The sequence below is a fragment of the Equus quagga genome, chromosome 2 (genome assembly GCF_021613505.1).
Source record: "Equus quagga isolate Etosha38 chromosome 2, UCLA_HA_Equagga_1.0, whole genome shotgun sequence".
NCBI classification, from domain to species: domain Eukaryota; kingdom Metazoa; phylum Chordata; class Mammalia; order Perissodactyla; family Equidae; genus Equus; species Equus quagga.
In genome coordinates, this window is record NC_060268.1 from 71,702,206 (window position 1) to 71,726,428 (window position 24,223).

The following is a 24,223-nucleotide window of genomic DNA, read 5'->3' on the forward strand; positions in this document are numbered from 1 at the left end:
ATGAGGTCATATAAGTGGGCCCTAATTCAAAATGACTGATGTCCTTATAAGAAGAGGCGATTAGGACACAGACACACACAGAGGGACAACCACGTGAAGACACAGGGAGAAGATGGCCGTCGACAAGGCAAGGAGAGAGGCCTCAGAAGAAATCAACCCTCTTGACACTTTGATCTTGGACTTCTAGCCTCCAGAACTGTGAGAAAATAAATGTCTGTCGTTTAAGCCCCCAGTCTGTGGTGCTTTGTTATGGCAGCCCAAGCTGACTAATACAGATGTCCTGGTTGTACAAGTTACACATGATTCGATGCACCTGCTTCAGTTCCCCAGGTGGGCAGAGACATGGTCCCTGAAGCCCACCAGCAACACTGCATTGGAATAATCTGGAGGCCCGACAGCATATATTTTGTGCCTCCTTCTTAGCAAGTCTTGGGGCACGTTGGCTGCACAGGGGTAGTTTTTGTCACTGCCCCTGTGGTTATAGGAGGGGCATGGGGGAAATGGGGAGGGGGCCATCACCTTACTCCTGTGGCTTAAAACTCGTCAATATCTTCTTATTGTCTGCAGTACCCAATTAAACACCATTTCATGAGCCAACTCCGGGCAATTGTTGAGAAGGATTTAGAGGACTCATTCTGGCTCTGTGGGAAGAAATGTCATGATTGATTAGCAATGTCTGCTCCAGGCAAGGGAGGAAGGCATGACAGACTCGTGCCATCTATTTGCAGTCTTTTAGAACATAGGGAGCTCCATCTGAACCAAGGAGAAGTCAGTGTAGCCAAAGGGAGCTGGATATGATGACAAAGGTCATACAGTTCTAGGCCACTTGTTGGTTATCAATGCCAATAGCTGGCTGACAAACAGATGTCATCATGCCTGCCACCTCTGATCAACTTGTCATGGCCACCTGAGCATGAAAATTCATGTCCATGCTCATGTCCCTGGAACTCCCCAATGTCTGCCATGGGCCTGGCCTGCAGGAATGGGGGCATGATTCTCTGTTTTTCTGACCCTGATGCAATCTCCAGGAGGAATTCAGGGTTCCTTTCTAAAACGCCACGCCAAGGGCAGGGATGAAATGCCATTCTGAAGTCTGTGGGGTTCTATGGGCCAACGCACTAGGAGTCAGATCTTTTAGAGGAAGGACACAGACACCCGAGGGCCTGGCCTCCCTACCTGGGACATGCATACCACTGAGGGTGCAGGAGAGTGGCCCAGGAAAAAGGGCATGTCTTTCCAGAGTGGTACCTGGTAGGCTGCCTATTTTCTATTAAAACAAAGGTGTATTACAGAGTAGAATAAAATATTTAAAAATAACTAAACATGAAAAAATAAAGAATTAAAGGATTAAAAATTAAAAAATAATTCCATGGGTACAGAGTGAAACTATATACTGAACATGAAATGAGTGCCTGGAGGTCAGTCATTTACTGAGACCCCAGGGTCACATTCCCTCTTCTGTCACAGGGTCAGCAAGTGGGCAGAACATGATGAAAGGGGCTTGAGGCCAAAGCTGTAAGCACACTGGGGGATGCTCATTTGTGTGGAAGCCCCTCTGTGCTACAGGGGCCTCTCAGAAGCCTGTGGCTCAAGGGGTAAGTGGTGGTGGGGGATTCTGAGATTAGGTATCCCAGCCTTATCCTTCCCATCTAGGACATTCTCTTCCTACGTTTCCCTTGAAATAAGTTTCCCAGTGGGGCTCTACTTGGAGGGCTTAAAGCATCACCGTTCCTGGGGGCACTGCAGGGACCCCTCCAGGAATGTCCAGCCCTAGCAGCATGTGTTCAAGAACACACAGAGGAAATCTACTGAGCACCAATGTCCATGGTGAAGATAGGAGCCGACTGTGGAAGATGAGCTTCACAAGGACTTCGTTTGTGAAACAACTACTATGCCCTGAGCTCTTTCACATTGTCAACTATGGTTTCCACAGCAACCTAGCAAAAAAGGCAATATTTCCCTAAGTTTATAAATGTGGAAACTGAGTCTGAGAAGGAGCTAGGGGCTTCCATGCAATAACTGATTGTAGTAGAGACCAATTATAGAAGGACCACTCTGTAGGTCCCAAAACATGAATTATCTCATTTAATTTCATCCTCACGAAGTGGAATTGGTGATCATAGTTAAATGCATCTGCCCTTTTTTTGAGTCCTGACTCTAAATCAGGGATGTTTTCCTTTGAGCAACCTCATATGATAGGTACAGCATAGGTGAGAAGAAGGTAAGTTTCAAAATTGGATGATCCCAGTTTGGAATACCAGCTCTCCTACTCTGAATTAACCTTGGGTACTTCAAGTTGCTTCTCTGATCCCAAGTTTCCTCAACAGGAAAATGGGGATAATAATTGTTACTCTAGGAATTAAATGACAGTAGATATCAAAGGCTTAGCATATAAGTGCTTAACAAATAGAACTGACTTTCAGGTACTGGTTCTCCTGAGGTTTTATGAATGAGAGAACAGAAGCTCAAAAGGGCACTCACTTAAGGTCATCTGATGAGTGACAGAGCCAGGACTAAATGCTGATCTGTCAGATGCAAACATCGTGTTCTTTCTCCCCTATGTACACAAGATAACTGATTGTCACAGGGCTGATCCTGAGTCATCAGGAAATGCATAAATCCCCATTAGCCAGCTCTCTGATGGTAGGAAGTATGTAATGCACTTTAGGAATATTTCCTTCCAAAACAATTAAGATATTTGAAAATGTTGTCCCTTTTAATATTTTAATGTGAACTTCAGTCATCTAAAAAATTCATGGACAGAGACCAGTTCCAGAGCTTTCACTGCCAAAATTCGGAGTCATTATGGTTTTCCTCCACATCATTAACCTTGGAGTCTTGGAACTTCATCAATTTTATAAACACGGTTCTTTCTATTGTGGCTAGACGAGATAATTTCAGGACATTTTCTTTGATACCATTTCATTTTCCATTTAGATCTTGGAAATCATGTGGACTTTGAATGATACCATGCACAAACCACCTTAGGACTGCAGATTTTGAGTTTGCTCTGATGGTGTGTCCTGGTAGTGTAAATATTTGTTGGAGAAAGATTAACTAGCAAGCCAGTATATTCAGAATCTCTGCCTCTTTCATTATAAACTAGTAAGGAAATAAACTGGAAAGATATACAATTCTCTAAATCATAAATTATAAGCAGTCATTGAACTTCTAGGCCAACTATTTTTTTTAGGCTAATTAAGGTTCATGCTACTAGAAAACAACATTTATTCCACCATAACCTTGTTTATTTTAAATTTACATCTTAAATATCTAATGGCCAGAAATTTGCTATCATCTTCCAACTGTATTTGAGTCCAGAGAGAGACACATTAAATGTCATGCATTCACTACTCGCATGTTGTTCAGAAATAATAAAAACAATTGGAAAAAGTGATTGGGAAATCAATCATTTGGAACAAGAATACATTAATGCAAAGATTACAGAGACTAAACAGACAGATTACCCACAATTTCTCTTTTGGATAAACGTGAAGTCATTTATTTCAGAACAGTTTTTCAAGGGTAAGTTTTTGCTTGCCAATTTTCCTTCTAATGTGTCTTCAAAGCTGGTACATATCTTATGCTGAGCCATCCCTGAAAATGTAGCTTTAACTCAAATCCGACTTGCAAATCACATCTAAGGCCTTGGATATTTGGCTTTATGACGTCCTAAACCCACTGTGCAGGTTTACAAAGACCACAAATCAGGTTTTACTGCAGTCTGTCTCAAGCGGCGGCTTAGGAGAGGGAGGGAAGGACAGGAGACTTGAGTTCCCCAGCCCCTAGGCATGGGTCTCCTAACTCAGCGATACATATTTTATATAAATAGTGAGACTACATTACAGATACTCTAATCCTCTGGCTGGCATCTCAGGAGGCTCAGGTAAACCAACACAACGATTGAGAAGATCCTGCAAGCTGATGCAGAAGTGGATGAAAATGGAACCTCTCCCAGTGAAGGCAGCATGGACGCCCTGTCTGGGACTTTATTTCTGGATCCAAGGCCACATTGTGACCTTATTGCCTTGGTCTTTCCTGACAGTCTTTCTCTTCCAGAACTTTCCCCGTGGGCAGTAGAGACTGCTATAAAATTTGCTTCCATAATACATTCCCAAAAATAGCATCCAGAGCCATTTTTCACTTCTACATTGATATAGGAAAAAATATTTGAATATTTGTATTAGGCTTTTGGCTGCAGATCAGGACAAAATCCAACTGAGACTTGACATTTTAGAAAGTCTGCAGCCAACAGAACTTTTCCCAGAAGTTACATCAATTGCGACCTTCATCAGCTACCCTGATAAAAATCTGTTCTGTGTGACTGTCAGCCACAAGAAGGCACTGAATTTTAAGCACTGAACTTGACGAGAACAAATTTCTAACTTTGATCCAGTTTCAGCTCACACTCCTCAAACCCCTCCATGGCAGAGCAGCCGAGGGCCCCCAAATGGAGAGCTGCTGGCTCAGGACAGTGACAGTGCTTGAACACAGCGCAACACTTTTTCAGGTTTTTGCGACTCGAGCCCCGCAGCACAACTGGAGCAGCTGCAACGCAAGCCTGGTGCGGCTCCCACCCAGGCGGGGCAAGGGCTGCTGCTACCTGCCGGCGCGGGGCTGGCTCTCCCCGCCGACCGAGGTGCGTACCGGGCGCAGTGCCGCGGAGGAGGGGGTCCGGCTCTGGGCGGCCACGAGGGTCCCCTCACAAGCGGAACTCGGCCCAACCTCAGAGCGTAGATCTTCTGCCTGCGGCCAGTGGGCCCGTAACCCACCCGCGCGACACCCTCTCAGCGCCGCCGAGGCTGCGCCCCCTCCCCGCAGGCGCCGCGGCGGCGGGTCCCGGGATGCTCCCGCAGTCCTTACCTGGCGAGGGCCGTCCCGTGCGCTCGCGGGGCCCTGGCTCGGCCGGGTCGCAGGGGACGCGGGGGCCGCTGCCCAGGCCCGGCTCGGCGGGCAGCGACTGGGCTGCGACTGAGTCAGTGCCCCGGCGGCGCGCGCGAGCTCGGGCCGGCCGCCGAGAGGGGGCTCTGAGCGGAGCCGTGGCCTCCCTGGCATTTTAAAGGCGATGCAGCTGGATGCTGTTCAAGCGGAAACGCAGGGAGAAACTTAGCTCCCGGGCCTGGTGCGGCCAGCGCGGGGAGGGGGCCCAACAGCCCCTTGCCGGCACACAAACCAGCCTGGGCTTTCCTGACATGCTCTTCAAAAGCATCCCTTTCAGATATTTCCTTTAGGAGAAAACAAATACCTCTGTCAAAGCGTCAGCCTGAATTGTGCTTAATAGCGAGACAAACATTTCCATTAAAGTTAGCAGCAGGACCAGGAGGCCGGTTTGGAAAGTCTCGTCAATGCAATTAGACTAGAGAAGAAACTAATGTGTCAAAATACCGAAGTTGTGGCCTTGTAAAACCAAAAAAAAAAAAAATTTTCTTTTTTTTTAAATTGGAAAGCAGGAGAAAAATGATGACTATTTGCGGGGGATATGATTGTCTATTGAAAAATTCAAACTGAAGATTGAGTGAGCCTTTTCCAATGCACTGGCCAGTTACAAAATAAACATGCAAAATTAACGGTGTTCTTGTGCACTTACTACCCAATTAGAAATGTGAATGAAAAATCTCACTCTCACTGATAGCCAAACCATAAAGAGCTAGGAATATAAACTTATCGGGGAATATGCTCTACTTTGTACAAGACTTCTACTTTCTACTAGGGGACCAAAGAAGGCTTGAAACTATTAAGACACAATCCTCATTCTTGGACAAGAAGAAGTGAACATTGTAGCCCTGTCACATCCTCTTTATCTGTAAATTCAATACAATCTCCATCAAATTCCAAGTAAAATTTTCTTTTTAACTTGACATGATGATTCTAGGTCTTGTGTGGAAGAATAGAGAGAGAGCAGTCAACAACAAGTTGATCAAGAAAGGTATAAGAGAATCCAGCCCACCGAATACTAAAATGAAAGTGCACACATGCATGCATGGATGAATGAGCGAATAAAATACAACATTGACTGGGTGCTTACTACTTAAGGAAGTGCTTTATATGTATTAATGCATTTTATTCCTCGTTACAACCTGTGATGCAGATATTAATATTGCTGTCACCTTCAGGGATAGAAAGCCCAGTAGGATAAATCCCAAAGTCACAGAGCTGGAAGTGGGGATCAGCAGTTTGATGCAGGCATTCTGCCTCCAGATCTATGCATCTGTGCTTGAACCTCTGTCACACTACTCTGCCTTTATCACAAAGCAGCGGTGATTAAAAGAGCATGTTAGTGTCCTAGAGATGACTATTCAGTGGAGTAGGACAAAGAACCTTTAATTAGAAGTATGTGAGGAATTGTAGTGTTTAAGGGGGCACTTCAAATTGACAGAATAGATGGAGTTTTCAAAAAATGAGATTGGAATAACTGGATAGTAATTAGTGGGAGCTGATTTCCCACCTAGTTCGCTAGACCAAAATAAATTCCAAATCCATCAAATATTGAATGTAAAAAAGTGAAGCCAAAAAATAATTGGATGAATATTTGTTATAAACCTGGGACTGTGAAAGCCTTTCTAAATATATCACAAAATCATAAAGGCAAAGATTGATAGATATGATTATTAAAAATTCAAATAAATTTCTTTAAGAAAAAAGACACCATAAACAGAATTAAAAACTAAATGACAAACTGAAAAAAAATTTGCTATATGTATGACATAGGATTGCTGTATTTAAGAAATAGAAATACAAACACTCAGTTAAATTTGAGTTTCAGGTAGACAATGAACAATTTTTAGTATGAGTATGTCCCATTTATTGTTTATCTGAAAGTCAAATTTAACTAGAGGTATATTTTATCTGGCAACCTTAAGATGACAGCAAAATTTTAATGTATATGGTTTACATTATAATCATAATAATCACATATAACCAATTATATAAAATATAGTCATTAATGAAAAAGATAATCACCTCAACAGAAGAGGGAATAAAAGAGACAAACAGGCAATTCACAAAGAAGAAATACAAATGTCTAATCAATAGAAAAAACTCTCTAGCAATTAAAGAAATGCGAATAAGTCTGAAAAGTTGTACTTTTTACCTACTAGACTGGCAAATTTTAAAATATTGATAAAATTCAGTGCTGGTGAGAGGCTTGGGGAAATTGGCATTCTCTCTCACCATTGGTGAGAATGCAAATTAGTACAGAATTTCCAGAAAGCAGTTTGGGAACAAATAGAATACTTTATGTGCATAGCAATAAGCCATGCAAATCCATTTTCAAGAATTTAACAAGATAATTTGACAAGTGAACAAAATGCATGGTGCAGATGTTTATCGCTTTGCATAAATAATTTATAATAGTGAAAAATAGGAAACAACCTAAATGTCTATAGCTAGAGGACAAGTTAATTAAATAATAATAACATTGAGACTTCACTGCAATGCAGGCACTCTCCTAAGCACTTCCTGTGTGTTAATTTGTGTATTAAAACAAAACAAAATGAAACAAATCCCTTCCACCCCTCACCGCATCTCCTATGAGTAGGAAGACACTATTAATGTCTCTGTTTTACAGAAGGAGAAGCAGGACAGAGAGGTTAAGCAACTTTCCTAAGGACTCACAGCTGAAAAATGGGAGAAAGGGATTTAAATAGAGGCAGTTTACCTCCGGAGACCATGCTCTTAGCTCTTGTGCTATGCTGTGTACTTAGTGGAATCTCACAGATAGCATGCAAGGATGAATTCATCCATAGGGTGGAAAACTATGTAGCCATTGACAATGACAATGTGACTCTACACTTGTTGGCATAGAAAATGTTCATAACATATTATTAAGTGAAAAAGTAAGTTTCCAAAACCATAATGCTATAGACTGATTGTTTGTGTCCCCCTCCCAAATTCATTTGTTGAAACCTAATCCCCAGTGTGATGGTTGGGCCTTTGGGAGGCGATCAGGTCATGAGGACAGAGCCCTCATGCATGGATTAGTGCCCTTATAAAAGAGACCCCACAGAGCTCCCTGCCCCTTCAGTCATGTGAGGACTCAGCGAGAAGACAGCTCATCTGTGAAACAGGATGCTGGCTCTAATCAAACACCAAATCTGCCAGCACCCTGGTCTTGGACTTCCAGCCTCCAGAACTGTGAGAAATAAATTTCTGTTGTTTATAAGCCACCGGGTTTATGATATTTTGTTATATCAGCCCAAATGAACTAAGACACACATACATAGTATGATCCCATTTATGAAAAATTGAATCTATTTATATATGGCCATATGGATGGGCATAGAGAACTATCTGGATGAATAATCACCGATATATTAACAGCCTTTCTTTCTGAATGATGGGATTTCAGGGGATTTTTTACTTTCTTTTTTATACTTTTCTAAATGACTTAGGTGTTAAAATTATCAACATAGGTTATTTAAATATCAAGAAAAAATGAAAACAAAATTTTGGGGGAAAATTCCCATCTTATGATTTAGTCCTTCGGCATCTTGACGTTCTAGGCTTTCCCTAAATTAGTTGTCTCTCTCTCCAAATTCTGAGAGCTCAGATCCCTGGCTGAGGACTCAGCCTGGAGGATCCTGCAAGTTCTCAGCCCCAGGTGGATCCCAAGCGTCCTTCGTGCACCTCCTGCCTGCCCTCTAGCTGAACGAGGAGGACAGTGCACTGGGCCACTTCAGGGAAAGCCTCGGTGCTGTCATGAAAGGTGCTGAGAACCTGTGTAAGTGCTATTTATTCACTGGGCCTCAGTGTCTCATCTGTAAAATGAGATGTATCAGTTAGGGTTCTAGTCGCAAGGGACAGAAATCCAACTTAACTTTCTTAAGAAATAAAGCATATTCCCTGGAAGGATTAGAGAATCCAAGGAGAGTAAGACAATCGAGGCAGAGTAAGGAGCGAGATGCAAATGTGCCTAAAGGGCTGCTGGAGCCATTGGCTCTAAGGCTTCTCTCTCTACTCCCTGTCTCTGTTTCTGTCTGGGCATCTGTTTCCTTCTGCCCTTTAATTCTACCCTCGTTTCCTCTCATCCTCAATTCATGAGAACCTGGCTGGCTCCTGAGTTTTAGATAACAACTTCAGTCACCTAAAGAGATTAATTGTCTTGGTACTTGGTAGTTTTAAAATTTCTAAGTGGGGGCTTCATTAACCCAGTTTGGGACAAATGCTCACTAGTGGGGCATCATCACTCAGGACAGACTGGGTTACACTGTTGTTACAAACAATCCCTAAATCTCAGTGTCTTACTGCAATAGAGTTTACCTGTCACTCACATTGTGCATCCATTGTGGGTAGGCTGTGGTTTGGCATCATGTTAGGAACCCCACTTGGGAACTCAACCTGAAGAAGTAGTTTATATAGGGAGCATTTCGGTCTAATGGCAGAGGGAAAGAGAGGACACAGCAAACTTTGGGTTGGCTCTTAAAGCTGCTGACAGAGCAAGTCACATGGCCGAGCTTAATGTCAGTGGGGCAAGGAAGTCTCCAGCTCCTTCAGAGCAACAATACAGCCTCCCACAGCCAGTAAACTGTGGCCAAGGGGATGGGGTTGTAACAGAATATGACATTGATCATCACAACCATTGGCTGGAACAGACAGTGATGTCACGTTCTGACATGTCTCCATCCAGAGAGAAAGGAATGGGAACATTAAGCAGACAACTGCATAAATCTTGACCACAGTTGTCATTAAGTTAGGACTCCATGAAGTTGGAAGGGGGCTAAATGGTCCATGAGGGCAGTGAGGGCACACTGGAAGGAACGCAGGACTTGGAGCCAGATAGCCCTGCATTCAAGTTCTCCCGGCAACTCACTAGATATATAGCCATGGCCAAGTCACAGCATTTAATCTCTTCTCGATCATGAAATAGAGATAACGGTTCTTGCAGGATTGTGGCAGAGATCAAATGCAAACTGCTTAGCAGAAGAGTCACAGGGTGGGCCTCTTTGTTAATCTTTGAAAAGAGAAAGTTACCCACTTGCTTTTGCTCAGTGTCCACTGGGAGCAAATCAGTGTAATCCCTCATGAAGGGATGTCCAATTTCTGAGTTTTGTCAAATTAAAAAGCAAATTCACCTGTTATCCCCAAGATGAGTTTATTTGAGAATAGCCAAAAGAATTGCAATTTGGGATGTGCATGCTATGGTGAACCATAGGCAAATTTGGAAAAAAAAGGAGGGGAGATTGCTTTTGTAGAGAAAAAGGGGGAGTAAGTAGGGGCTGTTCTAAAAGAAAGTCTATTGGGGGAATGTAACAGTTTAGAGCCTGAGTTGTAGCTTTTCTCATTGGCTGGGCTGTTGCCAGGTAGGGAGAAAAATCTTCTTTCAGTAGTAAAGTAGTTGTACTTGCTGTGAGAGATGCAAGTTGGTGTATCTTTTTGGTGTAATTGACAGTGTGTGATAGGGTGTGAGAGCTCCCCCTGCAGGCCTTCCTGACTCCAATTTAGTTAAGATTTCTTTTATTAATTTCCATCATTTTTAACTATGGAACTTCTTCTTTCGCTTCAAAAGTTCAAAACAGAAGCCTATTTCAACAGAATTAGTTAAGTGTCACTAACTTTTACCTAATTTTGGTGGACGCTTGAGCACTGCAGCCAGCATATATGGGAGCCTGCTCTCTTTGTGGCAGGGACAAAAAGTAGGGTGGCACCAACCTTACCCTGTCTCTTGCCCTTCTATGCTTGGAGCTGTCACTATTGGCATCAGCTTGTACCCCAGTGATGCCATCAGAGTCCTAGAATCTGTACCCGTGGGTCCCTAGTACATTCACAGGTATCAATGTCTTTGTGCAGCAGGTGACGTGCACCTATGACCACATCAGAAAGCAGGCATGCAGCTTCCTGATGGCCATTTCCTGCTGACAGCCCAGGGATTCCTTTATTTTAGGGGTGGGATTCTCAAGGGGACAGTTAGGGAAAAATATTTCCGAAGTCTCTGGCTCTAACCCAGCGTGGGATGGATTACGGCTGAACACAGTAGGTTTTCCATCTGAGGAGATATTCAGCGAGAGGACAGAGGCCAGTGGTGCCCTAAAGCCAGCCTGTACTGGCTTGCAAGAGCCAGTTTTAAATTTTCAGGAATTGGAAAGCCAGTTCTTAAGCCACTGGTAGCTTGCAATTGCTCATTTTCAGTGCAGCGCAGCACTGGGGGATGGCCACTGCCTGGGGAGCTGACGAAGGATTTGAGCTCTGGCACAGGCTGGTGGAGCTTGTACTGGTTTCTCCAAGGTTCCTTCCAGACCCAAGGTTCCTGGCTGCCCTGGGCCTGGATGAGGCAGCTTACTGTCTGTGGCTGTCTGGTTCATGGTCTCAGTCAATGGTGGCCTTCTCTTGAGTCCCACAGGGAGAGCACATCCAGAGAGACCAGCGTTGCCATGTATAAGGAGGTTCAGGCAGCAGATTCCACTCTGCCTAAAATCCTGGCATCCTTTCTGATACTCTTTCTCTTACTCCTCACTTACAATTAGTAGTTAATTAAGTTAGTTCTATCTAAAACATACATTCTGAATTTGACCACTCCTCCAAATAGTGGCCAAATCTCCCCCTCTAAAACCTACTACTGCTTTGCACAGAAACCTCCAGTGTTTTCCCATTTCACTCAGAGTGAATCCAAAGTCTTTTTGATGACTTACAAGCCCTAGATCACACTGGTCCTTCTCCTGCCTGCTCTCCTACCCTTCCCACTCTTGTTCATGTTTCTCCAGCCATGACAGCCAATGGGCTCTTCTCCTGTCATCCCCAGTTCATTCCTGTCATTGGGCCTTTACACTTACTGCTCCTTCCACTAGTATGGTTCTTCTGCCAGAGATCAACAAAGACAAGGAGCTCCCTCCTTTTTTCCTTTGCTCAAATGTCAGGTAACTTCCATGATCTTTTTATACAAAATCAGAACTATCCTTTTCTCTCTGTCTCACTTACCTTGCTTTGTTTGTTTATAGCATTTACCCCCACTGCCATAGTACGTGCTTACCTGTATATTTGGTTGTGGTCTATCTCTCTCCTCTAGAGTGCATGCTTGTGCGGGAAGGACTTTGTTTTGTTAGATTCTGTGTCTTTAACAATTGACCCAAGCTGAAGACATGGATGCTCAATGGAGTGCCAGGTGGGAAGTGAGCCTGCTCTCTCGTGAGGATGGGAGGGCCACTGCCTCACGTCCTGGGTGCTAGGCACTGGCTCCCAAGGGAGAGTCTGCCTGTGAAAGCACAGCTGTGGGCTTGCTCTTGTTTAGCCATGTCCTAGCCCAGCACAGGACTCATTGCCTCATAGACCAGGAGAGGAGATCCAAAGATCCTCAGGAAAGACCTCAGGGCCCAACTCAGGAGGCAGCTTGGAAAGGGCACCCTGGACAGGGTTCCACACACGACTTTGGGCCAGCCTTTTGCTCTCTCTGGTCTCCTTTTCTCTATTGGACCAGGGCATGGGGCACTCTGAGTTAGCTGTCAGCTCTGGTATTCCCTGTTCCATCCCTGGATGGGCTGGAGAGACGGCTTTTGAGGGAAAAGCTTTGGAAAATCCCAAGCTGTTGGCTGTTGTTCGCATCGTGTTGCTGTTTACATTTCTGCTCTGGGCTCCCTGCCTCTTACCCATGACACAGTACAGCCATGGGGTCAGCTCCTCCTTCCTCTCCCCTGGCCCTGCACTTCTGGGCTAGGGCCTCCAGGCTAATTCATGTCCTCAAGGAGCTAGAGAGGCAGCAGGAAGCAGGTTTTGGTGACAGCCTGTCCCTCCTCTTTGCATTTTGGAGAGGGCTGATGTCTGACCCATTCCTAAATGAAGAGGATCAAGGGACGGAGATGGTGCCTGCTGGCTGGACCAGCTCAGCGTATACAGAGCCCTTTGTCATGGATCAACTGTACTGCTAACCACACTTACAGGAATGGCAGAGCGGGTAAGAAATGATATGTGTTTTGTGGATGAGGACACTGAAGACAGAGAGGTTAGGAAGCTGGTTCAAAGTCCCAAGACTTCAGGCCAAAATCCCAGAACTAGAACCCAAGCCTCCTGAGTCTTTATCTGGTGTAGTTTCTGCCATGTCCAACCCAGTACCTCACCCGGCACATTGGCACATTGTCACAATCTTAAGTTGAAATTGTTACTGTCTGGCTGAATGGCACCAGACCTCTTGATTTAGTGCCTGCCTAGGTTCTGCTAAGCCAAGGACTCAGGGCATTTAGCTGGAAAGCGAAGACTCAAGGGTGTAACTACTTGGCATCCCTCAGGGCCTGTGCTGCCGAGTAAGGAGCTGAGCTCAGCCAGAGCTGGCGCAGAGAAGGTTTCAGCCCAGCCCACCAACATGCTCCCTTGTACTCACACTGACTGGAAGAGGCAGCTGCTGCTCTTTTGTAGCCTGTTTCCGGATGTTACGGATGTGTCCTAAGGAAATCACCAAAGTATGAGGGAAAGGGTATGGCATGGAAAACACCTGACCAGCTTATGGGCACTACCCTTCTGTCACCTTTTAAAGGGGAACGACTCTTAGCTTTTTTTTTGGTGCATCTTGGGTTTGCACCAGAATTGCCTCTTGCTGAAGGAGGTTGGGTTGGGAGGTGGCGAGAACTGGAGAGCCAGCCAAGAGAAGGATACGAGATCCTGCCCTAGAAAAAGATGGAGCCAGAGGAAAGATCTGGGAGAGGAGCGCAAAGCAGAGGAGGAGGCAAGCTTGTCAATGGGGAGGCTGCTCTGAAGGAGGTTTCGGAGCTGTAGTTAGAGCAGAGCAAGAGGGAGGACTCTGGAGAGAGACAGTGAGGAGAAGGAGGAAGGGGGAGGAAGCCAGGTTGCAGAGGGAGGAGAGGGGGTAGGAAGGGAATTTTAAACAGCCACCAGAGGAGCTGACATTGTGTAAAGAGACAAAGACATGATTAAAACAAAGTTTTAGAAAGTCCTGCTGAGTGGTACACAAAGTAACTCTACTTGTTTACTGAAGAAAATCTTTAGTTAAGAGCCACATTTTCTGAATGCGCTGGGAACCCTCTTTGGGGAGGGCCTTACTGTGCTATGAGTGTAGGTTCTATAGGGGTGCAGGGCAGGAGCGAAGGCTCTGGTGGCATGAGATGCTGGACAGGCTTCTTAAAGTATGATCTTCAGTAGAGAACACATGGTTAGGTCGCTGGTGGACTTGAGAGTCTGACAGGCATGGGTTCAAATTCTGGCTCTGTTACTTACTCACTGTGAGAGTTTGGCCCCTTATTCACGATCTCCTTGCCCCAGCTTCCTCACCTGAAAATGAGGATAAACTGGTGTCTGAATTTTAGGGGTGTAGTGGGGATTGAGCCAGGTGATGCATGTAAAGTATTAGTGCTGAGCCTGGTGTGAAGTGAACGCTCAAATCCAATAGACAGAAAATAGTTAAATCACTGAAGGTGGACCCATAAATTGAAATGATTGACAGTAATTAGAATAATGCTAATTAAGATCATGAAGCAATGTGGAAAAATGTTTGTCATATGGTAGTGAGTAAAGCATGAAGAAAAACAGTAAACCATGCAAAATGTTTTATACAAATGGATATAGAATGAGAGAAAATGGAAGAACAAAAATAGTTGATTTGTTAGAGTGACGAGATTGTGGAGGGCTCCTTTTCCATTTTTTATTTCTTATATTGCTACAATATTTTTGTGCAATAAGTACACAGGAACAAATGCACAGTCTCAGGTGATGAGGAGTGCTCATCTGGAAGTGACTGTGGTAGAGCCTTCTAGCATTCATCCATACCTATGGTCTCCTGGGCACATGGGAGGATTGCATTTGACTATTTCTGGTTAATGGACTGTGAGTGGAAATGAGTGTGTCTCCTCCAGGCTGGAACATTTAATTGCCAGTGCAAAGCCTTCTCAGCATCTTCTTCTCCTGCCAGGTGATGGAGAAGGCCATGGATTCCAGATAGTGCTGCCACAATGTGGTAGAACCTACTTCGGCCTGGGTCCTTGAAGGACTGTGTGAGGTAGAGCCTCCTGCTGACCCCTAATGGTTATTTAAAACCTGAGCCAGGAATGGATTTTGTATCATTCAGCCACTGAGATTTGTTGGTTAAATTGTGCACCACACAACCCAGTCCATACTATTTTCAAACTTCTGTTTGCTGCAGCAATGTGTGCAGAAGTGCTTTCCTGAGATGGAAGCAGACAGGCAGGTGCCTGACTTGAGTCTCCCTGTGTCTTAACGGAGGCAGAGGAAAGGCAGCTCAGTTACATCTGACTGAAAAGTCTGGTCCTCACTTCTTCCTGGTACATTCTTTCACCTGCTGCTCTTCCATATTCCCCCAGAAGGAAGAAGATTTGAAACCTGTTTTCTAACTTCAGCTTCAGCCCAAGGTCTAAAGAAACTCCTCTTCTCAATGCACAGACTTCAGCTGAAACGATGTGAAAGAGCAACGGAGTGGGTCAAGCTAAAGCCAAGGGGGAGAGCGCACAGCAGTGTCCAGCCTTGTCCAAAGGGTCAGACATCACTGAGGGGTGGTGAGGAAGTCAAGGTCTTCCTGGAGACTGAGAATTCAGAGTTTGGTGTGAACATTTACTGCTGGCCTTGATGTGGGTCCTGCTACCTCCTTCTGCCCACCGTATACTCCCTATCCCTTGCCTTATCATCTGGGCACCTCATCCTTCATACGCTTCACTGGCTAGTCTGAGCCAAGAGCACAGTCTCCTTCCTAAAAGTGAAATCATCTTGTGTTAAAGAGAGGTGTTAAGGATCAATTAGTCCTAACTGAGGCTTTCTCAGTACAGTCATGCATTGCTTAACGACGGGGATATGTTCTGAAAAATGCATCGTTAGGTGATTTCATTGTTGTGCGAACATCACAGAGTGCAGTTACACAAACCCAGATGGAATAGCCTACTACACACCTAGGCTATATGGTACTAATCTTATGGGACCACCGTTGTATGTGTGGTCCATCATTGACCGGAAACATTGTTATGTGGTGCAAGACTGAGCAGAGAGTAAGGGGGCTGCCGTCCAAAGTTTTGGGTGCTGAAACCAAACATGTCTAGATTTGTCTATTCCTGAATCTCTCATGTTGTATACCCGAGATTTTTTTAAAGTATAATTTACTTAATTTACTCCAAGTTATTTTTGATGTTCAGATGGATAGGAGAGGAAATGAATAGCATGTTTCTAAGAATCGTAGAACCACTGTTGTATTACATCAAGAGGTTATCCCATAGTTAGAATAAATACAAACAAGCTAAATTTATAAAAATTGCTGAGAATGACTTTTAAAACTAACTGCATTGTTGGAGAACTCAGTGAATCTTCTGTCTAGTGCAACATTATAAGTTGGGTTACATGAAACCTTATGCCATTTAGCAGGTCACAAAGCACTTTCATATTTAGATAAAGAAACCCAGACACAGAGGGGTAAGTGACCTCACTAGGTCATGACAGTAACAGGTATGAGACCTTATTGAGGAGCCAGGTTCTTTGGCTTAGTTGACCATGGTGACCTCAAACTATGAAGTTTCAATTGTGAGCCCTCTGTTTTCATTCCCCAGTGGTTGGGGGGATTGAAGAGGGTTTCTCAACTGGACTGTCACACTATGAGGGCAGAGACCCTGTCTTGTTTATTCCTGGACCAGTGCCACTACAGTGCCTGCCACATAGAAGCTGCTCAGTAAATGCTCAATGAATGAATGATAAAATGAGGGGAGGATGTGGTCCTTTTCAGGATCCCTGTGTAAGCACAGTGACTCAGTGCTTTGGTTGAGGGGTGGTGGAGGTGACAGGAAGGCTGTTTTTTCTGTATCAAGTCTGTGCTGTGTTGCAGTCTCACTGATGCCTACAACCAGCTGCGCACCCTCCTGCTGACTCCACAAAACCAGGTAGCATTGGTCCCCTGGACCTATCTTTGCCACCAGGTGCAAGGGTGTTATTTGTAAGGTATGTCTGTTCTTAACTAAGATGCTTGAGAGAAAGAGGTTGGCATTATCCTACCATATAATATGAGCTGTGTCACACGGGATGGAAGCAATTGTTCTTTGTGCCCTAATGTTATAAGTGCTTTGAGCCATGGTAAGTGAAGGCAGGGCTCTCACTCTGAGCCATTTGTCTCAAAGTGTCTGCCCTTTCCTGTGCATACTCCTCTGTAAGTCCTGGATTCAGGCTTAGCCCTCCTGAACAGATAGAATAGGTAAGCAGTTTCTCTTAAAAAATTTTTTTTATTGAGGAAAAATTCACATAACATAAAATTCACTGTTTTAAGCATTTTAAAATTTTATAATTCAGTGACGTTTAGTACATTTACAATGCTGTGCAACCATTGTCACTAATTCCAGAAAATTTTCATCACCCCAAAAAGAAACTGCGTTGCCATTAAATAGACAGTCCCTATTCCCCTTTCCCTACCCCCTGATAACCATTAATCTGCATTCTGGCTCACTGGAGTTGCATATTCTGGACATTTCATAGAAATGGAATCATCCAATATGAGCCTTTTGTGACTGGTTTCTTTCATATAGCATGTTTTCATGTGCATCCAGGTTGTAGCATGTATCAGTACCACATTCTTTTTTGTGGCGAAATAATATTCCATTGTGAGGATAGATTACATTTTGTTTATCCATTCATCAGTTGATGGACATTGGGGTTGTCTCCACCGTTTGTTCTGAATCACGCCACTCTGAATATTCAGGTTCAAGTTTCTGTGTGGACACAAGTTTTCAATTCTCTTATATTCCCAGGAGTGAACTTTTTGAGGCACTTAGAAGCAGATTCTTAGGGAGCATAAAAGGTCTTGTGACGGGTACAGGCTCAAGGGCTATTTAGGGTTTTCCAGAGAGGAAATTATTCTCCATCTGACCCCTTCCTATTCATTCCTGCTGTCACATCATTTGTCCAGCCCCCTGCCCAGATGTCGCACACCAGTGTCCAGGGCTCCTCCTCTCTGTTCCAGGCTCTCCCAAGTCCACTTCCATATGTCAACTCTCCCATACTGATCTTCTTGCAGTCTGACCATAGCAGCTCCAAGAACCCCAAGCATGGGCCCCAGGACCCCAGCATCACCTGGGAATTTTCATTCTTGTTAGTGGTGCAAATTCATGGGCCCTATCCCAGATCTGCTGAATAAGAATCTCTGGGCCGTGGCCCAGCCTTCTTTGTCCTAAAGTGATCCCAGGTGATCTGAGCACCATCAGGTTTGAAAAGCTTGGCCCCAAGGAGTCTGATCTCTCTGTGATCTGCATCATTCAGCAGAGAGTGCCAATCATTGGGCCCCTTGGCTCCTCAGCCCAGAATGCGTGTGTGCATGTGTGTGTGTGTGTGGGGGGGGGGGGGTCTGTTGAGAGGTGTTGTTAAAATGTACCCACTCCCAGAAAGAGGTTTCAGTTGGTGACACCCTACAGGAGCTCTGATGCTGCAGAGGCCTAGTCTTCAGTGGACCCTTTATTCCATCCCTGCTGGACTCAAGTTACTCCTCCTCCTTTGGGAGCTTCGCCTCACCACCCCAACCTTATCTCTTGGGGTTTCCCTTGGAGTGGGATCAATCCCCCAGCTTCCCTCCTGCTTTACCTCCAGAGACAAGCATGCACTGTTGTTGTAAAGGGCTTCGTCTGGGCAAGTAGAAGGCAGTGACAAATGGCAGGGGGTAGGTAGAGTGGCAGCGTTCTCACACTCTGGATCCTGGGTCTTTGGCTCCTTACTCTCCTGATAGTGGGTCAGGATGGATGCCTCCCAGGAGGCCTTCTCTACTCAGAAGCCCACAGTGCTCTGGAGAGCCATCAGGAACCCCTACTCTGAGAAGGACCATTTGCATGTTCACTCCTTGTGCATCCTCTGCCCCCTCAGGGCTGGGTATGAGGGTGCAGCTACAGACACTGCTGGCATCTGCCCATATCCCCCAACTCCAGGCTGTAAACCTCAGCACTGTCTACCAGATGGGATACACTTCTGATCCAAGCCAGCTATGTCCCCAGGAAGGTCAGACCAGACAAAAGAGAGGAAGAACTAGAAGATAAGACTTTTAAAAAGCTTTGAACCTGGAGCAGGAAGGGAGAGAGACTGAAATTAAATCTCAGGCCACTCAGTCTCTGTCTGTGATCTGTTATTGTCTTATCCTGAAGGTTGATGAATTTCTCATTGAAAGGGTCCGCCAGACAGTGGCAGGGTGAGAGCCCCAGCTATCTTTTACTGTAATTTCCACCCTCACTGCTGGTGTTTCTCAGGATTGCCTGCCTCAGGAAAGCCTGGCTGTTCAGATTGCTGGGTAATGACATGCCATCTCTAGCTACAGAAGAGGGAGGGGACCCTATTTCTTTGTATCTGCTCTTCTCCTATCCTGTGCCTGGTAATTCCATATTCCCCACAAGCCTACAAAAGAATGACAAATATTATCTCACTTTCTCATTCTCTCTCTTCTGTCTTCCCTATCCACATACAAATGTGCCTCCCCCACTGCCCAGACACACACACACTCATTCATTTAGCAAGTGTCTACTGAGTTCCCATTGTAGATTCAGTGAATAAAGAAGGCATAGTCCCTGGTCTCATGGAATTTACAATCCAGTGGGTTGGAGTGACACTGAAGAAATGCTTATACAATACCTGGTTACAATTGTGTTAAGTGTCATGATGGAGAAGTGCAAGTCACCGTGAGAGAATGTAATAGGAGACCTGACCAAATCTGGACACTTGGGGAAGCTTCCTGGAGAAACTGACATTCACTCTGAGACTTGTGTAGGCACTGAGTAATAAGGAAGTCAATGAAAGGGAGGAACTGAAAGAGGGCTAGATAGGGGTGGGCATGGCAGGAAAGAGTGGTGAGCAAGGGTCAAATGTGAATGACCTTGGAGGACTCCATAAAGATTTTGCCCTCATTCTGAGAACAATGGATGGCCTGAGAATGTTCTAAGGAGGGAAAGATTTGATCAGATTTGCCTCTTAAAGTTGTGTGGGGAGAATATACTGGAGGGCAGCTAGGTGGATGCAGGGGCCCATCTGGAGGAATGAGATGATGGGCCCGGACCAGGGTGGTGGGGACAGATAACACAGAAGGAGGACTTCCAGATATGTTTGAGGGTAGAGTGAATGGGACTTGGTGAAGTACTAGTTTTGGGGGTCTCTAGAGAGAGGCCAGTCAAGGACAGTACTCAGGATCTTAGCTTGAGCAATTGGGTGGGGTGGGGCAGGAGCAGGAAGAAAGTCATTTGCTGAGGTGGGCAGCAGATTTGGGAGGCATGAGATCGTCACTTCAGACTTGGTATGTCAAGTTGGGATGTCTTTGAGATGTTCAAATGGAGATTTTATGGATGCAGTTAGATACATGGGACTGGAGCCCAGAATAGAGATAAAATTGGGGGGATGGTGGGTAACCAAAGCTGTGCAGCAGGCTGGGATTGCCTGGGAGAGAGCGGAAACTGTGAGGGTTGTCGTCGGAAGACTAAATCTGGGGACACCAGTGTTCATGTACTGGATGGAGGAGGATGAACTGGCTAAGGAGATGTGCCTGGGGTGGCAGAGGGGTATGAGGGAAGCCCAGGGGGAAGCGCCATCTAGACCAAGGGAGGCTCCTTCCAGGATCGGGTGGTGGATGCCATCAAAAGCTGAGAAAATCAAGTCCATGGGGATGGAAAAGCAAGCCTGGGGCTTAGCTGTGTTGGGGTTACAGACCCACTTGAGAACAGGTGCAGCAGAGGGAAGGGAGGGAATCAGACTGGAACTGTCAGAGGAGCAAGCAGGAGTGGGTGAGATGGAGAAGCTAAGGTCAGACAACTCTTGAGAATGAAGAAGATGGGGAGAAAGTGGCGTTTGGGAAAAGTGCTTTTTGTTGTTCCTTTCATTTTGCTATTTTTATTGTCTTCAGAGGGGAGTGACTTGAGCAGTTGAGACATTGATAGGACAGATCCAGCAGAGATGGAGAGGCTGGTGAGGATAATGGATGGTTCTAAAACCCTGAGAAGAGTGGGAGTGGAGGCCAGCATCCAGGAGTGAGAGCTGACCTCTACTGGGAGGTAGGGAGCACCTCTCTCATATGAGGGTGAAAGGACGCAGCCTGGGTACAGATAGAGGCAGGTTTGATACTAATGGCTTCCTGTCTGGTGGTTTCTATCTTCTCTGTGAAGAATGAGGCCAGTTTATCCTCTAAGAGTGAGGGAAGCAGAGGAGAGGTTAGAGGTTGGAAAGAGTGGAGAAGGTATGAAATTCGTATTACTGAGAGGTATTTGTCCCAGTTTAGCCTTTTTGGTAGCAAGGCTTGGGGACAATGGGAGGACTCCTGTCGATGGCTCTCAGGTACCATAAACTCTGCATGCCCAAACCTAACACCTCTCCTTTCACACCCATTCCTCCCGAGTTCCTCATCTCAACCTTTGGTACCACTGCCCAAGGCAGTTTTTAAGGTCTGCACTGCAAAGTCAGCCCGGAGTCATGCCCCACCCAACCTCCTGATTGCAGTCAGTCACTGAGGGCAGTTGGCGTATGCCTCTAATATCACCACCTCCTCCTCTCCATCCTCTACCACTGCTGCATCCACTTCCTTCTCCACTATATCAGAACACTTAAAAAATCACAGGAAAGTCCAGAGCTTCTTATAACAGATACCCACTGTACCAGCTGATCGTCAGATTTAATGAATACTAACATTTTGCCATATTTGCCTTAATTTTTCCTTTTTAAAAAAAAATTCAACAAATATATTAGAATCTTTGCCCTCACAAATTATTCGCTTTTCTTTTGATTCATACTTTAAAAAATAGGTATTCAGGGGGCCGGCCTTGTGGTCAAGTGGTTAAGTTCATGCACTCTGATTTGGCGGCCCAGAGTTTCACTGGTTCGGAATCTGAGTGTGGACATGGCACCACTCATCAAGCCATGCTGAGGTGGTGTCCCACATAGTACAATCAGAAGGACCTACAACTAGAATATTCAACTATGTACTGGGGGGCTTTGGGGAGAAGAAGAAGTAAAAAAAAAAAAAAAAACAAAGAAGATTGGCAACAGACTTTAGCTCAGGTGCCAATCTTTAAAAAAAAAAAAGGTATTTACTAATAGGTAAATAGTCACATGATCCAAGATTCAAAAGGTGGGAGAGTTCACCCCTCTCTCCAGTCTCCTGGTGGTATCACTTGGTGTTGGTGAGTGTATATTTCATGCAGGTATGTGTCACACAGGGCTGTAACGGGGACTGGGGAAGGGTAGTGAGGCACCAATGCAACATAGACCCATGGATCCTACATCACTTCATCTGCCTCAGTGAAAAAATCCACTGAAAACCAATCTTCCATTGACAATTCAGTTTGGGCGTGATTTGAACTGGGAGTTGACCCAGGTCTGTTTGACTCCCAGATGCATGCACTTTCCTCTTTCTACCAGACTGCCCAAGAGAATAACATTACAATGCGTCATAGTCTCAGCTGCCCTTGAGGTTCTGAAGTTTACAGCTGGGGGTTGTAAAGGGACCTGGGTGCTATTTCCATGGAGCTTCTGGGCAATGGGGCAAGACCTCGGGTCCTACCACCTTGACCATTGTGGAGGAAAATGTATCCATTTGAGAATGTTGTAGAAACAGCCCAAGGGTCTGTGGCAGTCATTGCCAATGCAGCGTGATTAGATCCTTAGGATCCGGACTAAGCAAGATGGAAGGCATCTTCCGGTTCTTATTGTGTTATTACCCTTACTTTGCACCACTTTTTTGCATATTCTGGGGCTCATGGGAGCTGGCAGTCTCTATTCTTGTTTGTTGTCAGCACCAGGCCATATGGTGGAAAGAACAATGAATTCTCCTACATGGCTAAGCCAGCTCAATATGCTTTTTGTTTAAGAGGAGGAACATAGTAGTCTCCTTCCAAATGCCATGGAAACAAGTCACACAACCCATCTTTTGCCTTTGTGGGTGGACATGGGGTGCTTTAACTCAGACACATTCTGTCATTCAGAAAAGTAAAAACTGAAATCCCCCAACTTTTATTGAGCTCCTCTTGTGTTTGGTACCACTGGGGCCATAGATGTGAGTAAGACTGTCCCTGGAATTAAGGTGTTTAGGGGACAGCTGGAGAGGCAGATACATAATCAAATAAAGTTTAATGGCAAAGCATTAAATTCTGGACGATCAAGAAGACAGAACACAGACATTTTATTACCAGTCCTCTACCTCTCCATCACTCTGCTTCCATTCTTGAATGTATTGTCTACACTTACTGTCTACATCTTCCACTCACTACTCAGTTTATTCTGGCTCTCCCTTCACACCACTCCAAAAAGCTTATCTTGCCCAGGGTGTCCATGACCCTAAATGTCTCAATCAAATGGGCCTATTTTTTTATTCTTTCCCTCTTTCCTCCCACCTACCCTCCCTCCCTTCCTCTCTTAACGTTATGTCAATATTTATCTCAGTTTACATTTGCTCTTGGTCTGCCTGGGCTGTTATAACTAAATGCTGTAGACTGGGTGACTTAAACAACACACATTTATTTCTCACAGTTCTGGAGGCTGGGAAAGTCCAAGATCAAGTGCTAGCAGATTCAGTATCTAGTGACGACCCTCTTCCTGGCTTTTAGAAGCTGCTTCATTCCTGTGTCCTCACTTTGTGGAGAGAGGAAGCTTTGTCGTCTCTTCCTCTTCTTATAAGCGCACTAATCCCATTCTGAGGGTTCCACTCTCATGACCTCTTCTAAACCTTGTTACCTCTCCAAAACTCTACCTCCCAATACAATCGTGTTGGGAGTTAGGGCTTCAACGTAGGAATTTTGGGGAGACACAAACATTCAGTCCATAGCACCCTCCTTCCATTGATTCCATATTGTCCATCTCCTGTGGCTGTTCTCTGTCCTATCTGATATCTGTCTTAGGTACTTGGTTGGCATGTCCTCCTCCTTAGGGATCAATGCTCCCCAGGGCTCTTCCGGGGCCCTCTTCTTGCCTCAGTCAGCGCACCATCTCTTAGACATCTCATTCACTCTCAGGCTCCAATGACCATCTCTGTGCTGACAGTTCCCAAACCTCCAACTGGAGCCTCCGCCTCTCCTGACCTTCAGGCCCACATCTCCAATCACCACTGGCTGGATGTGAGGCAGTTCTAGCTGCACGTGTCTACGATCCAACCCATCATTTTCTTCCCTACCTCTGCTCCTCTTTCCGAGTGTCTTATCTTTGTCAGTGGCACCACTCCCCACTCACTTTCTCAAATCAGAGAGGTGGGAGTCAATTGTGGGACCTACTTCACTCTCACGCCACACGCCCAGCAATCAAGCTTTGGTGTTTGTGCACTTCTTTCCATCCCTGTCGCCCTCACCATCATCACTTCTCA

The 24,223-nt window shown here is 45.2% G+C and overlaps 1 long non-coding RNA gene across 2 annotated transcripts in view; it reads right to left on the bottom strand.

Moving 5' to 3' along the window:
- The window catches only part of LOC124235404 (uncharacterized), a 75,059-nt gene extending 69,686 nt beyond the window's left edge, over positions 1 to 5,373 (bottom strand). Inside the window, exon 1 of one of the 2 annotated variants that reach the window (XR_006887463.1) lies at positions 4,864 to 5,370. This is a non-coding gene — a long non-coding RNA (uncharacterized LOC124235404). Of the gene's footprint in view, positions 1 to 4,863 lie in introns of both variants that reach the window. The other variant, XR_006887462.1, reaches the window with a different exon arrangement.
- Positions 5,374 to 24,223: the final 18,850 nt, after the last annotated feature.